This window comes from Gorilla gorilla, chromosome 7 (assembly GCF_029281585.2).
Source record: "Gorilla gorilla gorilla isolate KB3781 chromosome 7, NHGRI_mGorGor1-v2.1_pri, whole genome shotgun sequence".
Classification (NCBI taxonomy): Eukaryota; Metazoa; Chordata; class Mammalia; order Primates; family Hominidae; genus Gorilla; species Gorilla gorilla.
The window spans coordinates 50,131,566-50,150,410 of record NC_073231.2 but is presented as its reverse complement, the minus strand read 5'-3'; the positions used below and the strand labels follow the sequence as shown (position 1 = coordinate 50,150,410).

At 36.9% G+C, this 18,845-nt stretch overlaps 1 protein-coding gene across 10 annotated transcripts in view; it reads right to left on the bottom strand.

The window, feature by feature from the left end:
* The window catches only part of NCOA2 (nuclear receptor coactivator 2), a 295,300-nt gene that overhangs the window by 132,467 nt on the left and 143,988 nt on the right, over positions 1–18,845 (bottom strand). The window contains exon 1 of one of the 10 annotated variants that reach the window (XM_055349622.2): positions 3,405–4,047. The exons of the other annotated variants lie outside the window; for them this stretch is intronic. The gene's annotated coding sequence lies outside the window, so the exon portion shown is untranslated. Of the gene's footprint in view, positions 1–3,404; positions 4,048–18,845 lie in introns of those variants that run through there. 10 annotated transcript variants of the gene reach the window in all.

Below are 18,845 nucleotides of genomic sequence, written 5' to 3'. Positions count from 1 at the left end.
TAACTGAACCCAGCATCATCTGAACTCAATATACATAGTAATTTAGAGTGTAGACTCTCAAGGCAAACTACCTGGGCTGAAATCCTGCACCACTGACTCATTAGCTGTGTGAGCTTGGACCAGTGACTTTACCTCTCCATGTCTCCATCTCTGTCAACTGTGAAACAGGAATTGAATTAATATAAGTAAGGTCCATAGAACAGGACCTGGCATGTAAGTTCTACATAAAAGATAAGCTTTAAAACTACCGTTAATTGTTTTGCAAAAGTCATTTTCCTCATCAAAAGAAAAAGTAAAAACAAAGCCTTTAAAAGTTAATTTTTAATAAGCATATGTAAAAATGACATATAAAAATGGACATTTTCACATTTAAAACATGAAAGCAAAATTTGGAAAAACCAATTAATGTAGAACTAAAAATAAAAAGGCTATTACGGTTTCAATACTATGTTTATTTATCATTCATTTTGACTACAGTCTAAGGACTTATGAAAACAAAACAGGTATCTTAAACATAAGCCTCATAGTATGCTTTTATGACTATTCTAGCCAATCAATTTACTATTGTAATTGGATTTGACATCTAAAATGATGAAACCAAACATCTAGCTTCTATCTCAACATACTTCTTAATCTTGACTGACTTTTAAAGAAGAAACAATCATTCAATGTCAAGATTATAGTGTTTGGTGTTTCTTATAAAATCTTTAATAAAACATACATAGCAATAACCATGTTATCTTTAAAATTAAAATAATGCAAATGTATGTTTATGTTGTACTATATTAGTGATTACTACAAGCCATAACCCTGCATGTTAACTATGAACCTGGTGAAAAGAGCCATCACTACTAAAACGCATGCTAAAAAATGCAAAGTCTTACCTTTTTAATGACAAGGACCAAAGCACCTGTGAGAGAAATGGATAAGCCAACTGATTCTAAACCTTTTTCTGCATTTCTGAGTGATAATTTTTAGAGCAAATCCTATAAGAGGTACCGTGGGAAAATTTGCTGGCTGTTACACAGGCTTTTCCACTTCCTGAATCTTATATTCCCTTGGCTTCCACAGAATTCATATGTCTCTAAAATATAGCCCCGTACTTTAATCCTGCCTAAATCTTCCCAAACTTTTACCTTCTCAAAAAACAAAAAGGTCCTATGAACACATTTCACTGAGTTTTACAACACTGAATACTAAGATCACACTTAATTCTACCTTTTCTTACCCTATCTATTCTACAAATTAAAATTCGTTCCAAGAAACAAACCCCCTCAGCCTGACAAGATCAGACCCGATTATAATATTTGTGGTTAATTATTGTGGTTGGAATTCTGAAGTGTAGCAGGATTTGCAAGCTAGACATCTGGCTTGTTTACACGCTACCTGGACTTCAACACCTGCACCTCTTAACTCTGATAATAATACTGGGGTGCTTCCTCACTCCCCAACCTCTAAAAGTAAATACTGTTTGTTTAGATAACTCAGTATGTTAATCTGTTTATGAAAATACTTTAAATTTACAAAGGACTGATATTTTATGTCCTAGGGGAAAAACAAAACCATCAGGAATAAAAACTACTCTAGCTGTAGAAGATTATTAAAAAAAAAAAAAAGTATTTCTGTTCTGAAACAAAGGAAAATGAAATGGCATGGATGCAGACCAGTTAAAACTACCATCCAAATCTGCTCATATGAAACGTCATTCACAAAATCAGAGAAGTCTCTCAACAGTCAGATAAGTTTTATTCCTTTTAGCCATTTTAAATTCCTATAAGATACAGGATAATTACATTTACTGAGGCTGGATTCCAATGCCAGTTATAAGTTAACTTATTGGATTAAATATCTTATTTGTCTTCATGTTCCCATATTGTTTCATACAGTGGCTTGTAATAATAATAGGTGCTCAATAAAAATACCTTTTAATTATTACAAAAGTCTTGGCTCATTCAAAGGCTTAGATAAGGGAACAAAATAAAATTTAAAAATAAAATAAAGAAAAACAAAGAAAGCTCAAACAATACAACTTTGAAACTTTTATTATTCAAAATATTTAACATATGGTGCTAGTGCTTTCTGGGTGGAAAATGGTATGTAACCCTGAAAATGGTATGTAACCCTGTCTCACAGACTACTTACAAGAACGCGAGAGTTACTGAAAGAGCAGTGAAAATAAAAAATGAAAAAAAGAAAAAAAAAGAATGTGGGAGAATACTATAGTTAAAAAAAATCCCAAATTAACTGCTTGTTTGAACCAAGTTGTTTTTCTATGTAAAGTGCCAGCGTTGTCTGCTTTTTAAAAGAAAATCCCATTTAATAAAATTAATGATTTATTAAACTATACTGTGCTAAGATATGGCTTGTAGATATAAAGAAGAATCTCCTGCACTTAGTATAATTAAAAATTATGTTTGAGTTGCTCTCATCTTTTATTAGAAAAGACAGCGAGAATTAATTCTTTGTTAAACTGTCTATACACCTTAGAAATTGCCTGATACATTCCTTACCTCTTCCAACCTCAATTTCAAAAGGGAACTGTATACAGTATAGTTTAGTTTCAAAATCATATGTGATTTGGAAACATACATACACTTCAGCCCATCTGCTCTAGAAGTTAAATGAAAAACATTAGCAAAATCATTCTCCGAATATATGTTGTGTAATTGTTAACCCTTTTCAGATAATGCTTCTGATTATCTTTCACCAATCTCAGACTTTCAAGTGCTACATTTTCCAAGGTTAAGAGACAAGTACAGACTGCTATGAGAATTAATAGCATTAACATGAGCAAAAGCAGACAAGTACAGTCTGAAGATTAACTGTATGTTATTTAGCTCTCTGCATACAGTAGCGTAAGATCAATCTGAGAAAGTTAGGCACTATATATAACAACAACAAAAAAATCACTGAATCAAGGCCTCCACCAAAAATAAAAGCTGTACTTACCATGTAATCAAAAATTAAATAATTTCAAATTTATCATAAAGCTCCCCTTTAAGCTTGAAATTAGAAAAGGATAAAAAGTATAAAGGTAGAAAGATAAAGCTTATAGTTATATTTATTCCTTAATAATTAAGATTTGCATCTAAAAAATTAAGATTCTCCTCCTGAATTTTAGAAAATGCTTACCAAAATATTTCCTACAAACAAGCGTGACACTGTATTTGGCTACATAAAGAAACTACAAGGAATATTTTAAAAACACTAAACAAACACAAAAGAAATAAGGACCACGGAATCAATTTGGGTCACACTGTATCTATGTGTTCCTGAGAACATTATCACTGCCTGGTTGTCACGCTCAGTTCTCCCTTCTACAACGCACCGCACATCCAATCCACAAGCACACAGAATTCCGAGAACATTACCAAATATTAAGTCAGAGCACTTCTGAAACACACCTTGTAACTGTCCACAGCTTCTGCAGTTCATATTAGAGCTCAGCAGCTTCTCTTTATCTTCACCAGTGATGTAAATACAAATACCATACATCACTCATCAAAACAAAAACCCCCACAATTAGCAATAAATTTATTGCCTCAGAGATCAATCTCCTCTGTTAACCCAAACCAACATTACATCTTGATGTAAACCTAAGCACATGCTGAGCACCCCGCCGCTTATCTCCTCTATCATTTGTTTCTAACGATAGCTGACAAACTAGCCACACAAATCCTTTTTTAGCTGCTGATCAGACAGATCCCCCTTTGACAATCCAGCATGGTGGAACACTCGAAAATTCTTCCTGCTTCTATTCTATTGCTTTCTCTAAAACCCGGTTTCCTTTTCATTGAGATAATAGCCTTTTCTGCAGTCACATGACTCAGAAGCTACATTAGCAGAGCTTTATGATAATAGACTGAGTAAGCCTCTACCCCTCCTGCTATTAAGGGAATGTCTCTTTCTTTTCTCTCCCTCTCTCTCCCTCTCCTCTCTCACACACAGTCTCAGACTCAGTCTCTCACTCTCTCACATACACATACACACGTGCATGCAATGTACACATGCACTCACATACGCATGTCTAAAATTATTTAGTCTTGGAATGTTCATAATAAATAAAAAATATATACCCTAAAATAAAAATATAATTTCTAGATCTGCTGCTAAAAATAAATGCTCAAAACAAACATTCTGATGCATGGTCTTCCTTTCACTAGGATGTACCACACTGGCCATGAACAGTGAGGGGCAGTTAAAAGCAAATATATACTCTCTTGAGCTTTACCCTCAATGATATAAATCTGACAAATCTGGCATAATGAACACTTTGGAGACATTATAGCTATCCACATACTGAGAATTAATTCCCTGTATTAGTAAAACACATGTAAACATACTTTTTAACACCAAAATGTACTCTTAAGAATATATCCTTATTAAGTAATTTATAATTTGTCCCAAGAAGAAAAATATTCCCATGGCCAAAGCATCTTAAAAAATAATAATCAGAAGTTCCTTTAAGGCTGGTTACCTTTGTCCATTTCTGATAAATAATCAACTCTCAAAACACATATCTGGAAACACCAGCACAGTACCTGACACACAGAGGCTGCTCCATGTTTTTTTTTAAATGTCCCTAGTAACAAGTAGAAGCACCAGATCAAAAGAAAGCAGCTGATCACATTATATTCCTACTTTATCTTTGGTTATGGTTTGTTTCACATTAAAAATTGTTCTTAATCCATGAAGCAAGCAATTTGAGGAAGAAGTTTAAATGTGAGAGTGCTGGGTAGTTGAAAGTGGGGAAAAAGATGGTGTAAGGAACTACGCTCAAGTACAATGTGCAAAGTGAAGAATGCTGTACACGAGGAGACTAAAAGAATGACAGATTCTGTTAATCTGAAGTCAACAGAAATTTAAGCTATATTTTACATTTCTTGGTTGTAACTGGCTTCCTCATCTCATAAATGCAAAACATATTTTTAATATATATATTTTACTTTTAACTGTGGTAAAATATACATAACACAAAATTTATCATCTTAACCATTTGTAAGTGTACAGTTCAATAGGGTTAAGTACATTCATACTGTTATGCAACAGATCTCCTGAACTTTTTCATCTTGCAAAACCGAAACTCTACACCCATTAAACAACTCCTATTTCCTCCTCCCCTAGCCCCTGGCAACCACCACTCTACTTTCTGTTTCTATGAGTTTGAGTACTTTAGATACCTCATATAAGTGGAATCATACATTAATTTTCTTTTGTGTGTAGATACTTTATGGATTATTTTAATACCAGATCAAGACAGAGAGTTTTCATTTCACAAAATCATTTTACATAAACTGCATTATTCATAAGTAAACCAAGCCAAACTTATATTCTTTAATACAGAAAAACCAAGAATTATTACAGATACCAGAAGGGATTATTATCATATAAAAGTTATCTATACAAAAAATTCTCTAAGTTCTCAGAACTCAAAGAATTTAACAACTCCAATTCCAAAACTCCTAGTTTACTCTAATTAACCACTCAACATAGAAATAAATAGGATAGAATGAGTGTTTACTAATTCTCTTTAAGTCACTGAAGGGAACCATGGCCACTCTGGAAGACAACACTAACAACTACCAGAGCCTGAAATGGTTAGTGAGGTGTCAGGGAACATAAGTTTCCATAAAGACCTGAGCAAAGAAATTCAATTAGGAAATAAAGTAATTTCAGAGATGAAGAAAATAAACATAAAAAATTTAAAATACCAGCCTATGCCAACACCTCATAATGAAAACCCAAAAAAGCACAATTCAGAATTTTTAAGATAATGTTTTAATTGCTAAAGAACCTTTAAAAATTATAATAATTTTTACCACCACCTAAATATTTTCATTATGGACTTAAAATCTAAAATCAATAATCAGCCAAGGCAACATATAAAATCAATGCAATGCAATGCAATGACTAAAATCAATAATCAGCCAAGGCAACATATAAAATCAATGCAATGACTGCAGTTTTAAAAGACTAGCAAAAAACTGCAGGGGGCGGTTTGTGAAATCCGTCTACCCAAATGTGTTCTTTTTCTGCTCACAAGGTCATGAAACCTTTGGCAATCTTATAGATCACTTCCACAGAGAGAGCGTGAGGTCACAGACACGCTAACATTAACACCATGTGTCCAAACTACAACGGCGCTTTTACAAATTATTTCTCAGCCAGATCATGGGCAGCAGCAAAATGCTGTGCATTCCCTGACCAGATCAATCGCAGCTAAGATAATGCCTTCTGCCAAACAAATCTAAGTAAAATGTCTTGATCCAGATTCTGTGCTTACACTTCAAGATGTATTGCTGTTAGCAAATCTGTCCCTCTCTCATATTTTCTGCTGGCATACACGAATTGGTAAAATTGCCTAACTCTCCTCCTGAGTGCAGAAGATAGCAACAGCAGATTTTATCATTAGCAATTTTAAACTTTTTTCTTCACCAAGGCAGTAGTGTTTACAAGGGAATTAGACTAGATAATTTGTCAAGTTGTTTTTAGCTTTAACATTTTATGATGGTGGTTGTATATAATGGTGGTTCATTTCTTAATCCAAGAGTCTGGTGAGAAGTAAAACAAGGATTCAACAGAGTAATGTTTTCATTTTTAAACTGAGGTACAATTTACATTCAGTGCCATATACAGATCTAAAGAGAAGAGTAAAGTTCAATAGTTGAGACAAATGAAAGCATCTCTGTAATCCAGGCTCCTATCAAAATGCAGAACACTTCCATCACTCTGCAAAGTTCTCTTGTGCCTGTTCTCAGGCAAACTCCGCATCTCCTCATCCCTGCCAACAACCACTATACTCTGATTTTCTGTTACCACAGATTAGTTTTGCTTTGTCTAGAACTTTAAATAAATGAAATCATACAGTAAGTACTCTATGTCCTGGCTCCTTTCAGTACCAAGCTTTCGAGATGCATCCATATTACTGCATGGTCTTGGGGGATTGCTTCCAGGAGCTCCCCCTGGATACCAAAATCCATGGATGCTCAAGTCCTGGATATAAAAGGTACAGAATCTGCATATAATCTATGCATATCCTCTCATATACACGAAATCATCTCTAGATTACTTATGATACCTAATAAAATGTAAGTGCTATGCAAATAGTTGTTATACTGTATTGTTTCGGGAATAATGACAAGGGAAAAAAGTCTGCACATGTTCAGTACAGACAAAATTTTTTTCTCCCGAGTATTTTCTGAGGTTGGCCGAATCTAGTGTGCAGAACCCACCAATACAGAGGGTGACTGTATATTAACAATTTGTCCCTTTTCAATGCTTAGGATATTGTATGAATATACCACAGTTTATCCATTCTCCTGTTGGTAGACATTTAAGTTGTTTCCAATTGGGAGCTTGTGATGAACAGAATTCTGACGTGGTTCTGCAAGATTCTCCACCCCCCCGATGGACATGTCCTGCACATTTCCTAGGACTGTAAATATGACAGATGTTTTTACCTCTATGATTAGTTTATGTTACATGGCACAACTGGCTCTAAGAAAGAAAGATAACCAGGGTGGGCCTGAGCTAACCATGCATTTTCTTTGTTAGTGTACCCGAGGGGGCAGGCTCCTCAGCATTAGAGCACTGACACTGAAGAGCAGACACCATACCTTTTATCCCTCTAACCCACAGCAGCATCTGTCCTAGCGCTGCTTCTATATGACACACGGTCAAAATTTACATACTGATATTTCTTTTTCCTTAAAAAGGTGATTACGTTGCAACATGAAAAAATGCTTTTGAAGAGGCCACTTTAGAGGGAGGAAAGAGCATGCACTCAGAGTTAGACTTTTGCCCGAATACATATGCCAGATATGCAGTGCCTGAGCAAGTTACTCAACCTCCCTGTCTTAGGTTCCTTATCTATAAATGTGTGTCTCTGGGGTAGAGAGGATGTTTATACTACTGTATTGTTATTGTGAAGAGTCTATGAATTATATGTAAAGCAACAGGCCCAGTGCATAGCATAGGAAGACATCAATTGATGGTAGCCACCATTAGCTCTTAGTTTGATATCATGTTCAGCAAAAAGAAGAAACAGTATCTGTATATCAAAACCGTAGGCCGGGTGCAGTGGCTCATGTCTGTAATCCCAGCACTTTGGGAGGCCGAGGCAGGCAGATCACCTGAGGTCAGGAGTTTGAGACCAGCCTGGCTAACATGGTGAAACTCTGTCTCAACTAAAAATATGAAAAATTAGATGGGCGTGGTGGTATGTGCCTGTAGTCCCAGCTACTCGGAGGCTAAGGCAGGAGAATCGCTTGAACCTGGGAGGCAGACGTTGCAGTGAGCCGAGATCACAACATTGCACTCCAGCCTAGGCAACAGAGAGAGAATCTGCCTCCAAACAAAAAAAAAAAAAAAAAAAAAAAAAAAGAAGAGGAAGAAGAAGACCAAAAAATGATGATGAGAGTTAAACTGGGTGAGACCAGAGGTCATTTTCATCCTAATTTCCAAACTTTTAGTAATGTCGTTTTCATCATTTAAAAACATGGCAAAGACCAGGCAGGGTGGCTCATGCCCTGTAATCCCAGCACTTTGGGAGGCAGAGGCGGGTGGATCACTTGAGCTCAGGAGTTTGAGACCAGCCTGGGCAACATGGTGAAACCCATCTCTACAGAAAAACACAAAAATTAGGCAGGTGTGGTGGCACACACTTGTAGCTCCAGCTACTCAGGAGGCTGAGGTGGGAGGATCATCTGAACCTGGAAGGCCAAGGTCTGCAGTGAGCCATGATTGTGCCACTACACTCCAGCCTGGTTGACAGAGTGAGACCCTGTCTCAAAAAAAAAAAAAAAAAAAAAAAAAAAAGTCAGCCGAGCGTGGTGGCACGCCTGTGGTCCCAGCTGTTCAGGAGGCTGAGGTGAGAGGATCACTTGAGCCCAGGAGGCAGAGGATGCAGTGAGCTGAGATTGTGCCACTGCACTCCAGCCTGGGCATCGGCGAGACCCCATTTCAAAAAGAAGGCAAAAATGTTTATATAACTTCTGAAGCTGGGTATGAAGGGTACATGGAAGTTTACTATACTATTCTAAATTTCTATAATACAAATGTTAAAAAACAGAGTCCACTGTACCAAAAGGTGACAAATCTTTAATCTACAAAGATTTCTTCTTTACACACTATGACCACATATTTATTAATTAAAAATGAGATAAGCTCTGAAGGTGACATGTTTAACAAGTTGCAGAGTGTGAACTTTTCAGTCATTTGTAATATTAATTTGTAAACCCATTAGCATTGTAATTCCATACTACAGCTAAATATCAGATTTTTAAAACCTGATAAAATATCATGAAATAATTTATATGTTAAATACATTTTTAAATGCAGTGAGAAATACGTTTCATAAGTAGTAAGATAGTAAGGGAAAAAGTAATACTGCCCATTTGAATTTATTGTTTCCATTAGGCATAGATCTGCATAGAATTAAGTCACTTGGGCCTCTGACCTCCTTCCTCAGGTGAGCCAGGGATAAAGAAAAGGGCCATCTTTGAATCTCCTGCTTGTGGGTATCATCCCACTAACATTAACTAGAGAGTTTTTTTTCTTGATGTGTAGGAAAATGAGCCTTAGAAAAGGCCCAACTGTGCTAAGCTAGCAGGGACTGCTATTTTGTTGGGTTATTTCCAATAAAAAGCTTATGCAAACAGCAGTGCATAAATGTCTATGATACTACTGCAGTAGATTATACCCACACAAAAGAGGGCTGAGGAGAAGGACTATAGAGTGCAATCACTTCTAAATACGACTCTGCCAAGTTACCACTTCATGAAATGGAATAATATACAAATAGCATACTACATTTCCATCTCAGCATTTGTACTTCATCCAAGGATTTCAGAGGCTTGAAATGACTGAGTTAAATTCTTCCTAATTAGCACACTGTAAACCACTCTAAAGTAAGTCGCCTTTAAAAATGTATTTACTCCTTGAAGTCAGTGGAGTATCACTAGGTTAAAACTGAAATTCTTAAGTCATCTGTTAACCAGAGTTAATGAGAACCCTAGTGGTCTATCCAGGTTATACCTTATAAACCTTGGGTTTCCAAAAATGCCAAAGGCTCAGAGAAAGATCACAAGAATTTGATTCACTATTAATCCAGCTCTTTGAGATTAGTATTATTCCCAAATAAGTCTCTGACAGTTTTAATGAACAACTAGAACTTTAAAAGGGGCTAAAAAGAATGTGAGAGCCATCTAGTCCTGGGACTCTCAAAGTCATCCGTTTCAAATTCTCAAACTTGGATAACCATTGTCTCTGGTTAGACTTTTCCAGTACTGTCATTCCCTATATCCACAGGGTATTGGTTCCAGGACCTCCCATGGATACTAAAATCCTCAGATGCTCAAGTTCCTGATATAAAATGATATTTGCTTATAACCTACACACAGACTTTAAATCATTTATAGATTACTTATAATGCCTATACAAGGTGCTATGTAAATAATTGTTATATTGTGTTTTTAAAATTTGTACTATTTTTATTGGTTTTTAAAAATATTTTTGATCCATGGTTAGTTGAATTCAAAGATGTGAAACCTGCAAACATGGAGGGCTGAATGTGCCTAGCTTTAGAATCATTTACGTACTAAGTAAGGAGAATCTCCCAAACTGTTATTAAGTCAATAAGTAACTGAAAGCAGAGAGAAGATCATACTACTTAAGTAGTGGTAGTTAGTGGCTGGCTGCAGTGGCTAACGCCTGTAATCCCAGCATTTTGGGAGGCTGAGGTCAGAGGATCGCTCGAGCCCAGGAGTTCAAGACCAGCCTGGGCAAAATAGTGAGACACTGTATTTTTAAAAAATAAAACAAAATAAAACATTAGAGGGAATGGAACTTTCAGGGTACAACATATGCTTTGACCATGATGGCTTAATGGTCCTACATAACTTCTTCCCATCCTTAACTCTGGTGGGTTAACCAGATTTGCTCTTCTGACTCTACCATTCTCTGGTTCTCCTATGTATTAACTTTTCCCAAATAGAGTCAAAAGAAAGTGACAATCACATACGTTAGGGCCCTGAAGAAACCTGGCTCCTCAGTGTTTCAAATATTACACAGGTCATTGGTATTAAGGTTTTTATGTCTTTTTTTGGACAGCCTACTTTGATGAAGATTAGACTAATTAATGTTTTCATTTATTCGCAGATTTGACCATACAAATAGAATTGTCAAAGACAAAAGGCTACTCTTTGTAGAGATGTTATATTCTGAGGTAAATAATTAATTATTCATCTATTCCAAATTTCAACAGGCACAACAGACACTTGTGACAAAAGGTGCTAGGGAACATGTGTTTTAAGTTTGTCTGCAAGACTGCATCTCTCACAGCATATCACTGCTTCTTAGCACCTTCAGCCTGTTCTGACTCAACTTCAAGTGTACTGTCAAATGCTTTTGAATGAGGTTGATTTCTTTCACCTTTCCTTTCCTTTCTTCTGTTTTCTACTTATTCTTGTCTTCCTCTCAAATTTTTGTGAAGATTATTTATCCTTGTAAGGAAGAGGGTAATAACTGCAGTCACAGTGGCAAGCATGGGAAAAGAGGGAAAATACCATTAGCAGAAAAAAGACATATTTCCTTAAAGGCCCATAAGCCATAGTAATAGTTTATAATAATGAAAAAGTACTTTTTATACCTAACTTGATGTCTTCTAGTTCTTTCTTTTTTTAGCTCTAAGTTAATTTCATCCAACAAACACATATTCAGTACCAATGACGCATAAGGCACTAGGTCTCCAGAACAAAATCCTTGCCCTCCAGGGACTCATAATCAAAGAGGGAAAATAGAAGAGCAGGCAAAACCTAGAAAACATAATCAGAATGCCAGAGTAGAAATGTATCAAAAATGATACTTGAATTAGGGACAATAGTTAGGAAGTATGCAATATTACTGAGAAATGATGAAACTCTGAACTTAACCTTAAAATGTCAAATACCGCCCAGAAAAAAAACAAAACAAAACAAAAAAACCTCTCACATATATGGTCAAATGATTTTTGACAAGGGCACCAAGACCATTCAATGGGGAAAGGACAGTCTTTTCAACAAATAGTATTGGGAAAATTGGATATCCTCATGAAAAAGAATAATGCTGGAGCCTTACCTTACGCATACAAAAATTAACTCAAAATGATTACAAGATCTAAATGTAAGAGAGTAAAAGTTAAACAATACTTAGAAGAAAACACAGGGGAAAAACTTCATGACACAGGATTTGGTATTTCTTACATATGATACCAAAAGCATGGGCAATAAAAGAAAAATAACTTGGATTTCATCAAAATTAAAAACTTTCGGGCATCAAAAGGCACTATCAACACAGTGAAAAGGCAACCCATGGACAGGCAAAAAAACTGCAAACCGTATATTTGATAAGGGATTGACATCCAGAATATATGAAGAACTCCTACAACTCAATAGCAAAAAACAAGGAATCTGATTTAAAAACTGGCAAAGGACTTGAATACACATTTCTCCAAAGACGACACACAAATGGGCAAATAAGCACATGGAAATATGCTCAACATCACTAATCATTAGGGAAATGCAAATAAGAAGCAGAATAAGATACTACCTCACACCCATAAGGATCGCTACTATCAAAAATATAGAAAATAACAAGTGTTGGTGAGGATGCAGAAAAACTAGAACCCTTGCGCATTACTGATGGCATGTAAAATGGCACAGCCACTGTGGAAAACAAAAATTTTTCAAAAAGTATGATCCTGCAATTCCACTTCTGGGTATGTATCCAAAAGAACTGAAAGCAGGGACTTGAATAGATGTAAGCACACATGTTCATAGCCGCATTATTCACAATAGCCAAAAGGTGAAAGCAACTCAAGTGTCCATTGACAGACGAATAAACAAAATGTGGTACACAATACAGTATTATTCAGCCATGAAAAGGAAATTTTAACACCAGCTACAACATAAACGAACCTTGAAGATTATGCTAAGTGAAATAAGCCAGTCACAAAAAGACAAAGATTGTATGATTCCTCTTACATGAGGTAGTCAAATCTTTAAGTAGCTACAGCAATTAGAATGGTGGTTACCAGGGGTGGGCGGGGGTGGGGGCAGATAGGAATGGGGAGTTAAGAGTTTAATGGGTAGAGTGTTTAACGGGTAAAGGAAGATGAAAAAATTGTGAAGATGGATGTTGTTGATAGCTGTATAACAGTGTGAATACACTTAATGCCACAGAACTATACATTTAAGAATGGTTAAAAGGGTCAATTTTATCTATATTTTATCATACTTTTTTGAAAAGTCTAATATAAATATGTCTTTACTTAGCAAATGTAAAAAGTGCCTCTCAAATTTTTGCTTATACTTTCAACATTCTAACTCAATGAAAGAGTATTCTTTGTCAGCTGCCAAATTAGGAAAGACTTTGATTCACAAGAAGGAAACAAAATAAAATTTAAAAAATACTTTTATACCTCAGTGGTTAAACTGAGGATTACCTCTGACCCATAAGGAGAGAAGCCAAGTGGCAACAGACACATGACCATTCCTTAAGGAAAGAGATCTCTGGTCTGTTCTACAATGATTGGAACCCCCGAGTCTGTCACAACCACCTGTTGTGTGCCCAAGGTTTCAAGCGACTCATGTTAATTTGTCAATAGTTTGGTAAGTGAAATTACCCAAGAATTTAAAAGTATTTTTTGCCAAACTTAAAAAACAGGAGATCAGAATCATGTATCAACTAAACAAGAGAAACTCACAAAAAGTGTAGAGAAGTATAGATAATTTTATTTCAGAAATGAAAGAATTAATAATAATTTAGATCCATGCTTTAAGCAAGCCATGAAAAGCATACATAGGTAATTCTATATAACCCAAGCTAACCGATAATTCCCAGTTTATTTATATTTTACTGTGTAATACAGTAATATGTACATACTAATTCAAAGACAAAAATACACAGACACAAAATGTGACTTTGAATCTCTCAAGGGTGAGCCCTATCGTGGAATCTATCACGTTCGGCACATACACAACACATATGCTGTGGTTACCTCCTCTCCCCTCACACAGCAGACATTGCTAATTAAATCACTTCTAAGCCTGTATGTGGCCTCTCAATTCTCCTCAACATAGCACTCCACACAATCACTATAATCAATAGGAATTGGCACCAGAGATTGAAGCATGCTTGCCATTCCAGCACCAAGGTGAGAGTCGGGGGCAGATTAGGCATAACGATGAATCACACACAAAGATCCAGTAGAACCTCTGCTAATGGAAAGAAGATCTACACACAACAGCTTTTGCAACAGCAGCTTGCTACATGAATGGAAGCTGAATCTGCTGACTTGAAGCAGCTACCTTTCCTTCCTAAGTCTGTTTTGGATGTGAATAAAGATTCAGCCAAGTCCTCAGTGATGTAATAAGCTCTGTGGTTCTTTACATACAGAAACCTTTTACCCTTGACAGAATTAAAGAACTGAGAGACCCATTTAAGGATATGTTCTTAGAGTTTTGTTACTGCTACTACAGAAAACCCTCCCTAGCAAGAGGGGAAGGTTTCCAGATTGGCCAGCCACTCACCACCTGTCCCTCTCATTTTGCTGCTTCCCCCCAGGTTTCTACTCAGACTACATTCCTAACCATTCCTAGAGACCAGCTGACAGAACGGGAGGCAAGGAAATGGAGGCAGATTTGCAAGTGACAAAAACATTTTTCAGAGACAAGCTCTCAACCAGGCTGCCATTGCTAGTAGTAAGTGAATCTTGACAAGAACAGGGACTAAAGGACAGATTTTACAGTGCTGCTGCATGGAAGATTTGGGACCACAGCTGCCTTACCCAGTCAGGTCAAACCATGAAGAAGCAGTAGTATTGTTTTTGTTGTTTCATTATATTTTCCAACATAAACATGGCCGACTTCATTGTAAAGGTGCCCCATTCTTTATACCATTTGACAGACTGAAGAGAAAGAAAAAAGCAATAAAGGCACACTATTTTATTATTTTTTAAATCAAACACTTTTAGTGCTTACCATGTGCCAAATATTGGTCTAAGCTTTTTATTAATATTCACATCCATTTTTTTTCACAGTACCATGGAGCTGGTACTGTTATGTCTCCCAATTTACACATGAGGAAACTGTGGCACAGAAAAGTCAAGTAAAGCTAAAGTAAATGGGTTAGGATTGGAATTCATGCAGTCTGGTTCCAGAGTCTGTGCTCTCAATCACGATACAAAAACAGAGGGCACCTGTGCCTACTGTCTCATTGGTTCCTCCAAATCTCATGAGATTGGTTTCATCCTCCCCTTTTAGAGATGAAAAAACAGTGAAATGAAGTAAATTACTCAAGGTTACAGAGTAGAAAGACTGCAAAACACCAGTTATTTACTGGGCACAAACAATGTGCCAGCCACTCTGATAGGCGTCATCTTCTAATTCTCAACAGCCCTATGACAGAGGTACTAGTTTAGTCCACTTTACAGCTGAAGAAAATAGGGCTCAGAGAGAGGTCTGGTAGTTTAATCGGGGCCAAATTAGTAAGAACAGAAGAAATTTAAACTCAGACCAGTTGAGTCCCAAATCCTTGGTTTTTCCCTTCTGATGCTGCTATAAATAAAACTTTATATATCAGCTACAATATATAGGGTTACAAAGATGATTCAGTTCCATTTAAGAAGCTTACAGTATATTGAAGGAGAAAGGTCAGTTATTCAAATCACTATAATTGCCATACATTTATTCATGAACCATTCCTTGGGGTCCTTCCTAAATGTAGGGCACTGTTCTAGGCACTGCATATAGCAGCGAACCAATCAGATAAGTATCTTTGCCCTCCTGAACTAACAATCTAGAGACAGACAATAAACAAGATAAATAAGGAAAAGACATAGTATGTAAGATGATGATAAGCACTAAGGAGAAAGAACAGCAGGCAGGAGGATTAGAGAAGAGGGCAGGAGGTGGACATTTGAGATGGGGCCGTCGGGGCCTCCCCTGTGCTTTGCTAAACTAAGGCAGCACGCCTCACATCGCTACTGCCAAAACCACCCCTGCCCCTTTCCAAATGCCATAGGGTCACTGGCCCTTGAGAACCACACAGAGACTACAGTTTCCTGCCATTCTCTGAAGTCTTGTACAACTTGGCCTCTATCAGAAAACTTTTTACCTGTTGTCCCTTGGCTTCAATGACACTGGCAGTATCTTGCTTCTCCCTTCCTACCTCCCTGATCTGTCTTGGATCTGCGTCTCCCTGTCACTGAGCCCCACCTCCGCAACAACAGCAAAAAAAAAAAGAAAGATGAGCATGTCTTTTTTCTTTTCTTTTTTCTTTTTTTGAGACTCTGTCTCGCTCTGTCACCCAGGCTGGAGTACAGGGGCACAATTTCAGCTCACTGTAACCTCCGCCTTCTAAGCTCAAGTGACCCTCCCACCTCAGTCTCCCCAGTAGCTGGGATCAGAGGCACACCACCATGCTCGGCTAATTTTTTATATTTTTCGTACAGACAGGATTTCATCATGTTGCCCAGGCTGCTCTTTAACTGATGAGCTCAAGTGATCCGCCAGCCTCGGCCTCCCAAAGTGCTGGGATTACAGGTGTGAACCACTGCGCCCGGCCCAATGGGCATTTCTTGAATAACATCCTTGCCCTTTCTTCTCACTACAAAGCTGCTCCTTGAAATCTTGTCTGCTGATGCAGTATCAAAGATCATATTCATGTAAATGAGACCCAATTTTCATTTGTAGCTTCAGGATATTACCTTAGCTACTACCGTACCCAACTTTCAAGCTCTCATAAACGTATCTCCCTAAATGTACCCAAAATTGAACTCCTCACCTTTCTGAGGAAGTTTTTCTTTATCTGCTATTTTTTCCCCCCCAGGAGAGGGGAGACAGGAAATCTGTATCTGCTACTTTTCAAAAGTCACCAGCAAATATTTTTAACTCCTTTTTTCTCCCAATCTTCAAATCCAATCAATTTCCAAGACCTTTAGATTCTACTTTTGCAGTTTCTCTTCATCACATCACCTTCTTTCCAATCCTTCTACAATTACCAAGATTTCTTTCTCTTCAGTAACCCCACCACCAATAACTTCTTCTCATGCCAGGTCTCTCCCTTACTCAATCTATCCTATAATTAGCACCAAGTTATTAGGTTACAATTCCCTCATGTGTAACATGGAGATAGAAATTACTGTACAGTACGATTTGAGGATTAAACATGATTATATTAACCATCTAACATAGTTCTTAACATATAGTAGGAACTCAATAAATGTCACTTCTCTTTTTCTTACTCTCTGTGAATCAAAACAGTGATCTGGCATTCAGGGGCCTCTGCAATCTACCCAGTTCCCTAGCTCTGTCCATCAAATATTCCCCTAGCTGTATGGTGCGCGTTCCAACCAAACTCATACTGTGTGCAGTTATTCTTTGACTTGGCCTGGCATTTTTATGCAGACAGATCACTGCTCATGCTTTCCATCCTTACATTTTGAGTGACCTTTCCTTCCATCTTCCACCTAAGTCTTACTGACCCTCAAAGGTTTATTATCTCAATAGCTGCTGCCTCAGAAGGCCTTTCTTAAGTGCTTCATACAAGTGAGACCTTCCCCTCTCTCTCAATCCCCTGAAACCAATGGACTACTCTGACAGAGCCTTTTGGTCAGTCTATAAATATGTGCCTGTATCAGGAAATAAGGACAAAAAAGTAGAAAACTATTCATGTTATATCATGGTTATTACTGTCTATGTACTTATTTTGCCCTAAGTATACTATAAACATGAAATAGACCAGCATAGTAATTCTATTACTCATCTTCGTATTCCCTACAGGACTTATTATGATACCTTGGTACATAATGTAAACTTAAATTTGATGGTAGTCATAATTATTTTGTTATACTTCAATAACATTTTATTCCAGAGAATCATAAAGGGTTTCATAGAGAAAAATAATTATTACTAAAAGACATGGAAGAGAAATTACTATTATTTGTAAAATGTTAGATGAAGAAATATATATACAGCAATTACGTACATAAAACTTTACCATGATTTAAATATATAAAACTAGAAATAGAATTTAGAGTCTTAGACACTTAACCTCAAACTTCAGTTGAAAAAATATTATCAAAGCAATGATTAAATAAAAATAAGAATCACTCAATAAAACCTCAATCCTTATACTAAATGTTATTACAAACTTCTGTGTTTTGTTATTAAGAGAGCTCTCACACATAAAAGTCTTATGACTGGGAATCACTATGCCATATGTAAATAGAAATTAAAATGGCTGAATAAAGAACAAATTCTCTGTACTGAGTCCCTGATTCGGTGTCAAACACAAGGCTTATTAGTCAGCAGGATGAGTCAAATACAAAGTGTAAAGAAAATCTGACAACAAGACAACTCCTCTAACTCATCCCTTCCTGGTCAACACCACTACCAGGAAACAAAGTTACAACCATAACCCTCCTTAACAAAGTTAAAGCAAAATCAAATAAAGATCCATTTTCCAGTAGTTTAGATGCTGTCAATGTATGAATATATGCTTAGACAACGGAAGTGAGTTTCTGTGTTTTGCTTTGTTTTTTTGAGACAGGGTCTCGGTCTGTTGCCCAGGCTGGAGAACAGTGGTGTTATCACAGCGCACCGCAGCCTCGACCTCCTGGGTTCAAGTGATCTCCCAACCCAGCTAATTTTTAAATTTTTTGTAGAGACAAGGTTTCACCACGTTGCCCAAGCTAATCTCGAACTCCTGGCCTCAAGCAATCCACCCGCCTCAGCCTCCCAAAGTGCTGGGATTACAGGCATGAGGCACCATGTCTGGCTGGAAATGAGTGTTTAACATCTCAAATG